We start from the raw sequence: 9,563 nt of genomic DNA on the forward strand, positions 1-9,563 counted from the left end.
TTATCTTTCAATACCGTGAAGGCTTCTTCCTGTGCGGTACCCCAAAGAAAAGGCACATCTTTCTTTGTAAGCTCATTGAGAGGTGCAGCAATGGTGCTGAAATCTCTCACAAAACGCCTATAGAATCCAGCGAGGCCAAGAAAACTCCTCACTTGTGTGACCGTTTTGGGTTGCGGCCAACTCTCAATAGCTTCAATCTTGGCTTTATCAACTTCAATTCCCTGTGGAGTAACAACATAGCCAAGAAAAGATACTCGGTCGGTGCAAAAGGTGCACTTCCCAAGGTTACCAAACAAACGTGCATCACGTAGAGCAATAAAAACAGCACGTAAATGTTCCAAATGTTCTTCCAAAGATCTGCTATAAATCAATATGTCATCAAAGTAAACTACCACAAATCGTCCAATGAAAGCACGTAAAACTTCGTTCATTAATCTCATGAAAGTACTAGGTGCATTAATTAACCCAAAAGGCATGACTAACCACTCATATAATCCAAACTTAGTTTTAAATGCTGTTTTCCATTCATCTCCCAATTTCATACGAATTTGATGGTAACCACTACGCAAATCAACTTTGGAGAATATTGTAGAGCCACTCAATTCATCAAGCATATCATCTAGCCTAGGAATAGGATGACGATAACGAATAGTAATATTATTAATGCCTCTACAATCAACACACATACGTGATGTACCATCCTTTTTCGGCACTAGAATAATAGGAACAGCACAAGGACTAAGGGATTCGCGTATATAACCTTTGTCGAGAAGCTCTTGTACTTGACGCATAATCTCCTTCGTCTCCTTTGGATTGGTACGGTATGGTGCACGGTTTGGCAGTGAAGCACCGGGAATTAAGTCAATCTGATGCTCAATCCCTCGAATAGGTGGTAATCCCGGTGGCACGTCTTGTGGAAAAACGTCAGCGAACTCCTGCAAAATGTTAGTGACAGCAGGAGGCAAAGAGGAAGGCACGTCCTCGAATGAAAATAATGCCTCTTTGCACACAAAAGCATAGCAAACAGATTTGCTGAAATCTAGCTCATCAATATCAAATTTGGTGGCAAATAAACATGCACTTTTCAATTTAATTTCAGAAGCAACACTAGATGGTTTATTATTAGGCTTCATTTGTTGCTCAAATTCTTTTGCCACAATCTGATTTTCACTCTTATTCTTCTCCTGTTGTGCTTTATTAGCTCTATTAATATCATCTTTCAAAATGGAATCAGGAGTCATAGGAAGCAAAGTAATATTTTTATCCTTATGAACAAGAGTATAGTGATTGTTTCTACCATGGTGTACAGAATTTTTATCAAATTGCCAAGGTCTACCAAGTAATAAGGAACATGCTTGCATAGGTACCACATCACAATCAACATAATCAGCATATGTAGAGATACTAAAATGCACACGAACAGTACGTGTTACCTTAACCTTGCCGCTGTTGTTGAACCATTGGATGTAGTAAGGATGTGGATGTGGTCTTGTGGTGAGAGAAAGCTTCTCCACCATCTCCATGCTAGCCAAGTTGTTGCAGCTCCCTCCGTCTATTATGACGCGCACAGAACGTTCCTTCACAACTCCCTTGGTATGGAACAAATTGTGCCTCTGATTTTGCTCAGCTTGTGTGACCTGCACACTCAAAACACGTTGAGCAACTAAACATTCATACCTGTCAGGTCTTCAGGAGCCATGTATTGCGTCTCATGATCAGAATCATCTCCACCATGTTCTTCACGTGTAATAAGAGCCAATGTCTCCTCATCATAGTCACTAGCGGACTCATATCCACCATCCGCGGTAGCAATCATCACACGTGGAGATTTGCATTCCCTCGCATAATGACCTCCTCCCTTACAACGACGACAAATAATATCACTTGTGTGCCCTGTTGATGCCATGGAAGAAGAAGAACGCTGTGCAGGCCCCGCAGGTGCGCTCTTGGCAGATAATGGTGGTTGTGCCTGTTTTCTTGTATCACGGCTGGAGGTGGCACCGGATGGAGGTGCTGGTGCAGTTGAAGTAGAAGATGCACGTGGTGTCCATGATGAAGGTCGGCCTGCAGAAAAGTTAGTTCGCCCCAATGCTTGTCGATCCTGCACTTCACGCTCAGCTTTACAAGCAAGATGGAATAAACGAGTGATATTAGTATACTCCTTATAGTCTAGAATGGTCTGAATCTCTCTATTTAATCCACCCAGAAAACGTGCAAGCATAGCTTCATTCTCCTCAACAATACCACATCTAATCATGCCAGTTTGTAATTCCTGATAATATTCTTCTACAGAATTTTTCCCTTGTCTTAAACGCTGCAATTTTTGAAGCAATTCACGTTGATAATATGGTGAAACCCAACGCGTACGCATAGCAGTTTTCAAAGCAGCCCAAGTAGTTGGAATAGGATATAATCTACAATGTTCAGACCACCATACACATGCAAAACTAGTGAAAGCACAAACGGCAGCAGCAACTCGTCTCTCCTCAGGATATTGTAAACATGTAAATCGTTGTTCAGTTTCTAACTCCCAAGTAAGATATATATCAGGAACATATCTACCCTCAAATGGTGGAATATTCAATTTCAGTTTAGGAATATGGACATCATCTCGTACCTGAGGTGGTGGTGCAGGCCTACCATGACGAATATATACCTGAGGTCGACCTGCTGGTGGTGGTGCTGGTGGCTGCTCGTAGATCTGATTTTGATCAACCTCATCCTCATAATCACCCGCATACTCATCATCCTCCTGGGTACCAGCAGGAGCAGTAGCAGGAGCCAAAGAAGCACCAACAGCAATAGCAGCGGCACCAGAAGTTTGTCCTGTCTCAATAGGAACACGCTGTGCTCGTCCATACTGATTCGGAAGGGGGCGTAGTTGTTGTTGTTGCAGAGGTGCGACAAGTGCAGCCGGTGGTGGAAGACGCGCAAGCAGTTCATTAAATCTATTATCGAGCTTTGTTTCGAACGTCTTCTCAAGGCCAGTGATCTTCTCCATGGCCTCTTCAAAATTGTTCAGCACATCTTGTACCTGTTCAGTCATCATTTGCTGAAACTTATCATGAAGCTCCTTGTTCGATAAGTTCTCCCAGTCAATCTCGTCGGCTTGTGATCCTGGCATGGTTAGCAGCAATAGAAACACACAAGAATATGATCCTACAGACTACTAAGAAGTGGTGGTGGTGTATCACAAATCCGTCAAGCAAATCTCAAATTCTTACCAGTTCTTACCCAGCAGCAGGCGGTGATCGGCAACCGTTGTAGTCAAAAACTCTCAAAGCGTGGATAGAGCGATTACCAGGGAGAGTCGAACACACGACGTAGATGTATGTGGAGCTGGGAAGGCTTATAGTATGGTAGCAAAAAGGGTCAGCAATAATCAATTCAGAGATGCAAAGTTGAATAAACGCTCAACGACGGTACTGTGCTGGTCCTAGGCTAGACTGTGCTAGAGACGCGAGCCTAGAACACCAACAAAATCACGGCGTGGCACGTAAACAAGGGAAAAGCACACTCTGAATTTTTTTTTTCGCTTTTTTTTTGCGCTCTTTTTTTTGCGCTGTTTTTTTTTGCGAAAAATCACTATAATGGCGAGTGTCTCAAAACTCTTCTTAGCTCAAACTGACAGGATGGGCACGAAATTTTTTCGACCAATTTTTTTTTTTTGACTGCCCGGACCCAAAAACTGGAAACGGGTCAAAAAAAACTTCCTATAATGGCACCTGTCTCAAAACACTCAGAAACACCTAAAAATAGGATAGCCAGAAATTTTTTCGAAAAATGCGTTTTCGAAAATTTTTGGGCCTAAACGGAGCGTGGCTACCCGACTCCGGCAAGGAAACACCTAAAAATAGGATAGCCAGAATTTTTTTATTTTTTTCGAAACCTACTCCGGCAAGGAAACACGAATCGGAAACTAGATGGATCTCGAAAACAACCCTAATAAGCAAGGAACTCGGATTGGTGGTGGATATATGGTGGTGGTATATGGCAGCGGTGGTGGTAGCGGTGGTAGTATATGGATATGGATCGGTGGTGGTATATGGACACGGATTGGTGGTGGTATATGGATACGGATTCGGAGCGGTGGTGGTAGATGGCAGGGGCGATGATGATGGTGCGGCGGCGGCGTGACAACTTATGACCAGAACTCGAAACTCTAAAAGACTAGACTCTAAGACCAGCAACTAGACACGACGATGCAACCGCAAACTCAACAAAGCAAAACCCTAAAAAGATTATGCAAAGGCTCAGATTGGTTCGGATATGATGAACTAACCCTAATTTTTTTGTGGCTTTTTCGTGGACTGTAGGTATGAAGAACAGACTCGATCTAAACTACGAAAAACTGTAAAATCTCACCGAGCAACCTGGAAATCTGATACCACTTGATAGAGGCAAAGGTGTCCCGTCTTTCGATGAGAAGGTGGATTTTGCTTTGGTGGAAGTCGACTTTGACGATCCGACTACGAACGTGCGAGGACGTCGCGCCTTAGCAATCGCTAAACCAATTCCGAGAGGTTATTGACCACGCCGGGGCACGATCAACCTGACCACGAGGGTCTGTTTCCTGCGAGCAAACGAAGAACAAGCAAGAAACTAAGATTGCAATCTGGATATTGCGAATATAAGATGAAAGCTTTATTGATCAAGGTGGGGTTCTGTGACGCCTTTGTCTGGTCGTTGAACACAAACGAAGTACGCGAAGTTGCAGCTATGGCGAACTTTTAATCTAAACAAAACCCAAAGTCTAAACGATGCCCTAAGGGCTGTATATATGGAGGAAGAGGGGGGAATTTCGTGGCCCTTGGTGGAGGGGTCCGAAATCAACCCTATCTCTTGTTTCCCCACACATACGAACTCTAAAAATAGCCTATACTTATGTATTTCGAAATTACATGGGCCTGGCCCAATAATAAGGTGACGCGGCACCTAAAATAGCCTCGGGACGAAATTTATGAAGTGGCATCTTGTATATTTCGTCCAAGGCTTCATGCACCCATTATGGTGGCTTCAAAGTCCTGAAATCATCACTTGTAACTCCGTTCTTGTTCCCCTTGAGCATGCCATCATCTCCATGCTTGTTCTTGCTCCAATGTTCATCCTTCTCCAAGCTAGGCCCTTCATTTGTAAGCAAAACAAATGTATCCAATTTAGGCAGCATCATATTCCCATGAACATTAGAATCATTACCAAGAAACGAAAGTACCTGGTAATTTAGTTGGCGTGCACGAGCTCTAGTAATTTGTCCAGTATGTATAGCAGCAGGGGCTGTGGGTGTAACAATTGTATTGATGTCCTCATCACAAATGGTCCATAGGATAACACTCTTCATGAATTAGTATCTCTTGAATATCACGGTTTAATCCTCCCCAAAATCTATCCATAAAATCATCTTCACTTTCTTCTAAAGAGGAATGCAACAAGGTAGTTTGTAAATCATCATAATATTTTGTTACAGTTTCACTACCTTGTTTTAAGTGTTGCAACTTCTTAATCATGTCACAAGTATAATAAGCAGGGACGAAAGTATGTCGCATGGCAAGTTTCAAATCATCCCAAGTAGTAGGTATATAATCAGGGTGTAACCGACAATATTCACTCCACCAAACCAAAGCATAACCAGTGAAAGAACCAACCGCAACCTTAACCTTTTTATGTTCATCGAAATTATGGGAAGCAAATATATTTTTTATGTCGAACTCCCATTCAATATATAAAGCAGGTTTAAAACGGCCATTAAATGGTGGTATAGATACATTAACCTGATCATGTGCATTTGGATGTTTGTGCACCTCTCGTGACGGTTGTGGTATTTGCAAAGGTGGTGGCACGTCTCCCGCGATCGATAAAGCCCATGAATTGACTCTGGATCCTGTCATGATTAGTAGAACAAGAAACAAAACCCAAAAATAATGTTCCTATAACTACTAGGATGTGGTGGTAAAACGCTCAGAGTAAAGCAAATATCAATGTCTTACAAGTTCTTACCATGCAGCAGGCGGTGATCGGCAACCGGCGGTGTCAAGTAACTCCGGATATTGAGTAAAGCGATTGCCAGGGGAGCGTACGTATACACGGTGTAGAAATATGTGGAGCTGGGTTGGCTATATATGGTAGCAAAAGATTAGCAATAATCAATTCAAAGATGCAATGTTGAATAAACGCTCAACGACGGTACTGTGCTGGTCCTAGGCTAGACCGGACTAGAGACGCGAGCCTAGAACACTAATGAGGTCACGGCGTAGCACAACTAGCATCAATGAAGGATACTAAGTAGCTCTTGACAGCAAGATATAAGTGAAGATCACAACGGCAGTGAAGATAATGATGAAAAACAACTGCCAAGTAGGATATACAACAACTCTCTCTCCAACTTTCCTCTTGAAAAGTTTGAGACAATTTTCTGATAAATTCTTTCAAAGAATGCTACTAACTCAAGCTTTCCAATGCAAAAAGAATCACTCAATTCCGAATTGATATGAGGAGTCAAAGAATTCTAAAATTGGCCTGAAAAATTGGAACAAGTTGTGTTCACGAACTTCGGAGGGCAAAAAGACCTATTTAGAAGCCGATTTTGAGGTGTCAAATATTGAACTAGCTTCTGCAACTATTTAGATGCGGCTCGTCGCTATCTTCAATTTGAGTACTCACGGAGCCAAAACTGACTTCGTATGAGGAAGATACACCTGTTTTACTGAACAGTGCACAAAACAGATTCCAATCCGAATTCAGGTACGAGATTGATTCTAGATAGAGCCAATTTTTTTTTCTTCTCTCTTTTTTTTTCTCACGCCTTTTTTTTCTTTTTCTTCTCCCTCTTTTTCTTTTTTTTCTTTCCTTTTTTGATAGCGGCAAAGGTGTCCCGTCTTTCGATGAGATGGTGGATTTCGCTTTGGTGGAAGTCGACTTTGACGATCCGACTACGAACGTGCGAGGACGTCGCGCCTTAGCAATCGCTAAACCAACTCCGAGAGGTTATTGACCACGCCGGAGCACGATCAACCTGACCACGAGGGTCTGTTTCCTGCGAGCAAACGAAGAACAAGCAAGAAACTAAGATTGCAATCTGGATATTGCGAATATAAGATGAAAGCTTTATTGATCAAGGTGGGGTTCTGTGACGCCGTTGTCTGGTCGTTGAACACAAACGAAGTACGCGAAGTTGCAGCTATGGCGAACTTTTAATCTAAACAAAACCCAAAGTCTAAACGATGCCCTAAGGGCTGTATATATGGAGGAAGAGGGGGGAATTTCGTGGCCCTTGGTGGAGGGGTCCGAAATCAACCCTATCTCTTGTTTCCCCACACATACGGACTCTAAAAATAGCCTATACTTATGTATTTCGAAATTACATGGGCCTGGCCCAATAATAAGGTGACGCAGCACCTAAAATAGCCTCGGGACGAAATTTATGAAGTGGCGTCTTGTATATTTCGTCCAAGGCTTCATGCACCCGTTATGGTGGCTTCAAAGTCCTGAAATCATCACTTGTAACTCCGTTCTTGTTTCCCTTGCGCATGCCATCATCTCCATGCTTGTTCTTGCTCCAATGTTCATCCTTCTCCAAGCTAGGCCCTTCATTTGTAAGCAAAACAAATGTATCCAATTTAGGCAGCATCATATTCTCATGAACATTAGAATCATTACCAAGAAACGAAAGTACCTGGTAATTTAGTTGGCGTGCACGAGCTCTAGTAATTGGTCCAGTATGTATAGCAGCAGGGGCTGTGGGTGTAACAATTGTATTGATGTCCTCATCAAAAACATTGAGCGTATGAATGCTAAATATAAACTTGCTGGAGATAAGGGTAGAAAACATGTTGTGTTTGCACCTGGAGATCTTGTTTGGTTACATTTGCGTAAGGATAGATTTCCTGATTTGCGCAAATCAAAGTTAATGCCACGTGCTGATGGTCCCTTTAAGGTGTTAGAGAAAATAAATGATAATGCATATAAACTTGAGCTGCCTGCAGATTTTGGGGTTAGTCCCACTTTTAACATTGCAGATTTGAAGCCTTATTTTGGTGAGGAAGATGAACTTCCGTCGAGGACGACTTCATTTCAAGAAGGGGAGGATGATGAGGACATCAATACAATTGTTACACCCACAGCCCCTGCTGCTATACATACTGGACCAATTACTAGAGCTCGTGCACGCCAACTAAATTACCAGGTACTTTTGTTTCTTGATAATGATTCTAATGTTCATGAGAATATGATGCTGCCTAAATTGGATACATTTGTTTTGCTTACAAATGAAGGGCCTAGCTTGGAGAAGGATGAACATTGGAGCAAGAACAAGCATGGAGATGATGGCATGCGCAAGGGGAACAAGAACGGAGTTACAAGTGATGATTTCAGGACTTTGAAGCCACCATAATGGGTGCATGAAGCCTTGGACGAAATATACAAGATGCCACTTCATAAATTTCGTCCCGAGGCTATTTTAGGTGCTGCGTCACCTTATTATTGGGCCAGGCCCATGTAATTTCGAAATACATAAGTATAGGCTATGTTTAGAGTCCGTATGTGTGGGGAAACAAGAGATAGGGTTGATTTCGGACCCCTCCACCAAGGGCCACGAAATTCCCCCCTCTTCCTCCATATATACAGCCCTTAGGGCATCGTTTAGACTTTGGGTTTTGTTTAGATTAAAAGTTCGCCATAGCTGCAACTTCGCGTACTTCGTTTGTGTTCAACGACCAGACAAAGGCGTCACAGAACCCCACCTTGATCAATAAAGCTTTCATCTTATATTCGCAATATCCAGATTGCAATCTTAGTTTCTTGCTTGTTCTTCGTTTGCTCGCAGGAAACAGACCTTCGTGGTCAGGTTGATCGTGCTCCGGCGTGGTCAATAACCTCTCGGAGTTGGTTTAGCGATTGCTAAGGCGCGACGTCCTCGCACGTTCGTAGTCGGATCGTCAAAGTCGACTTCCACCAAAGCGAAATCCTCCATCTCATCGAAAGACGGGACACCTTTGCCTCTATCATTTCCTGATTTGCGCAAATCAAAGCTAATGCCACGTGCTGATGGTCCCTTTAAGGTGTTAGAGAAAATAAATGATAATGCATATAAACTTGAGCTGCCTGCAGATTTTGGGGTTAGTCCCACTTTTAACATTGCAGATTTGAAGCCTTATTTGGGTGAGGAAGATGAACTTCCGTCGAGGACGACTTCATTTCAAGAAGGGGAGGATGATGAGGACATCAATACAATTGTTACACCCACAGCCCCTGCTGCTATACATACTGGACCAATTACTAGAGCTCGTGCACGCCAACTAAATTACCAGGTACTTTCGTTTCTTGGTAATGATTCTAATGTTCATGAGAATATGATGCTGCCTAAATTGGATACATTTGTTTTGCTTACAAATGAAGGGCCTAGCTTGGAGAAGGATGAACATTGGAGCAAGAACAAGCATGGAGATGATGGCATGCGCAAGGGGAACAAGAACGGAGTTACAAGTGATGATTTCAGGACTTTGAAGCCACCATAATGGGTGCATGAAGCCTTGGACGAAATATACAAGATGCCACTTCATAAATTTCGT

The sequence above is a fragment of the Triticum aestivum genome, chromosome 5A (genome assembly GCF_018294505.1).
Source record: "Triticum aestivum cultivar Chinese Spring chromosome 5A, IWGSC CS RefSeq v2.1, whole genome shotgun sequence".
NCBI lineage: Eukaryota > Viridiplantae > Streptophyta > Magnoliopsida > Poales > Poaceae > Triticum > Triticum aestivum.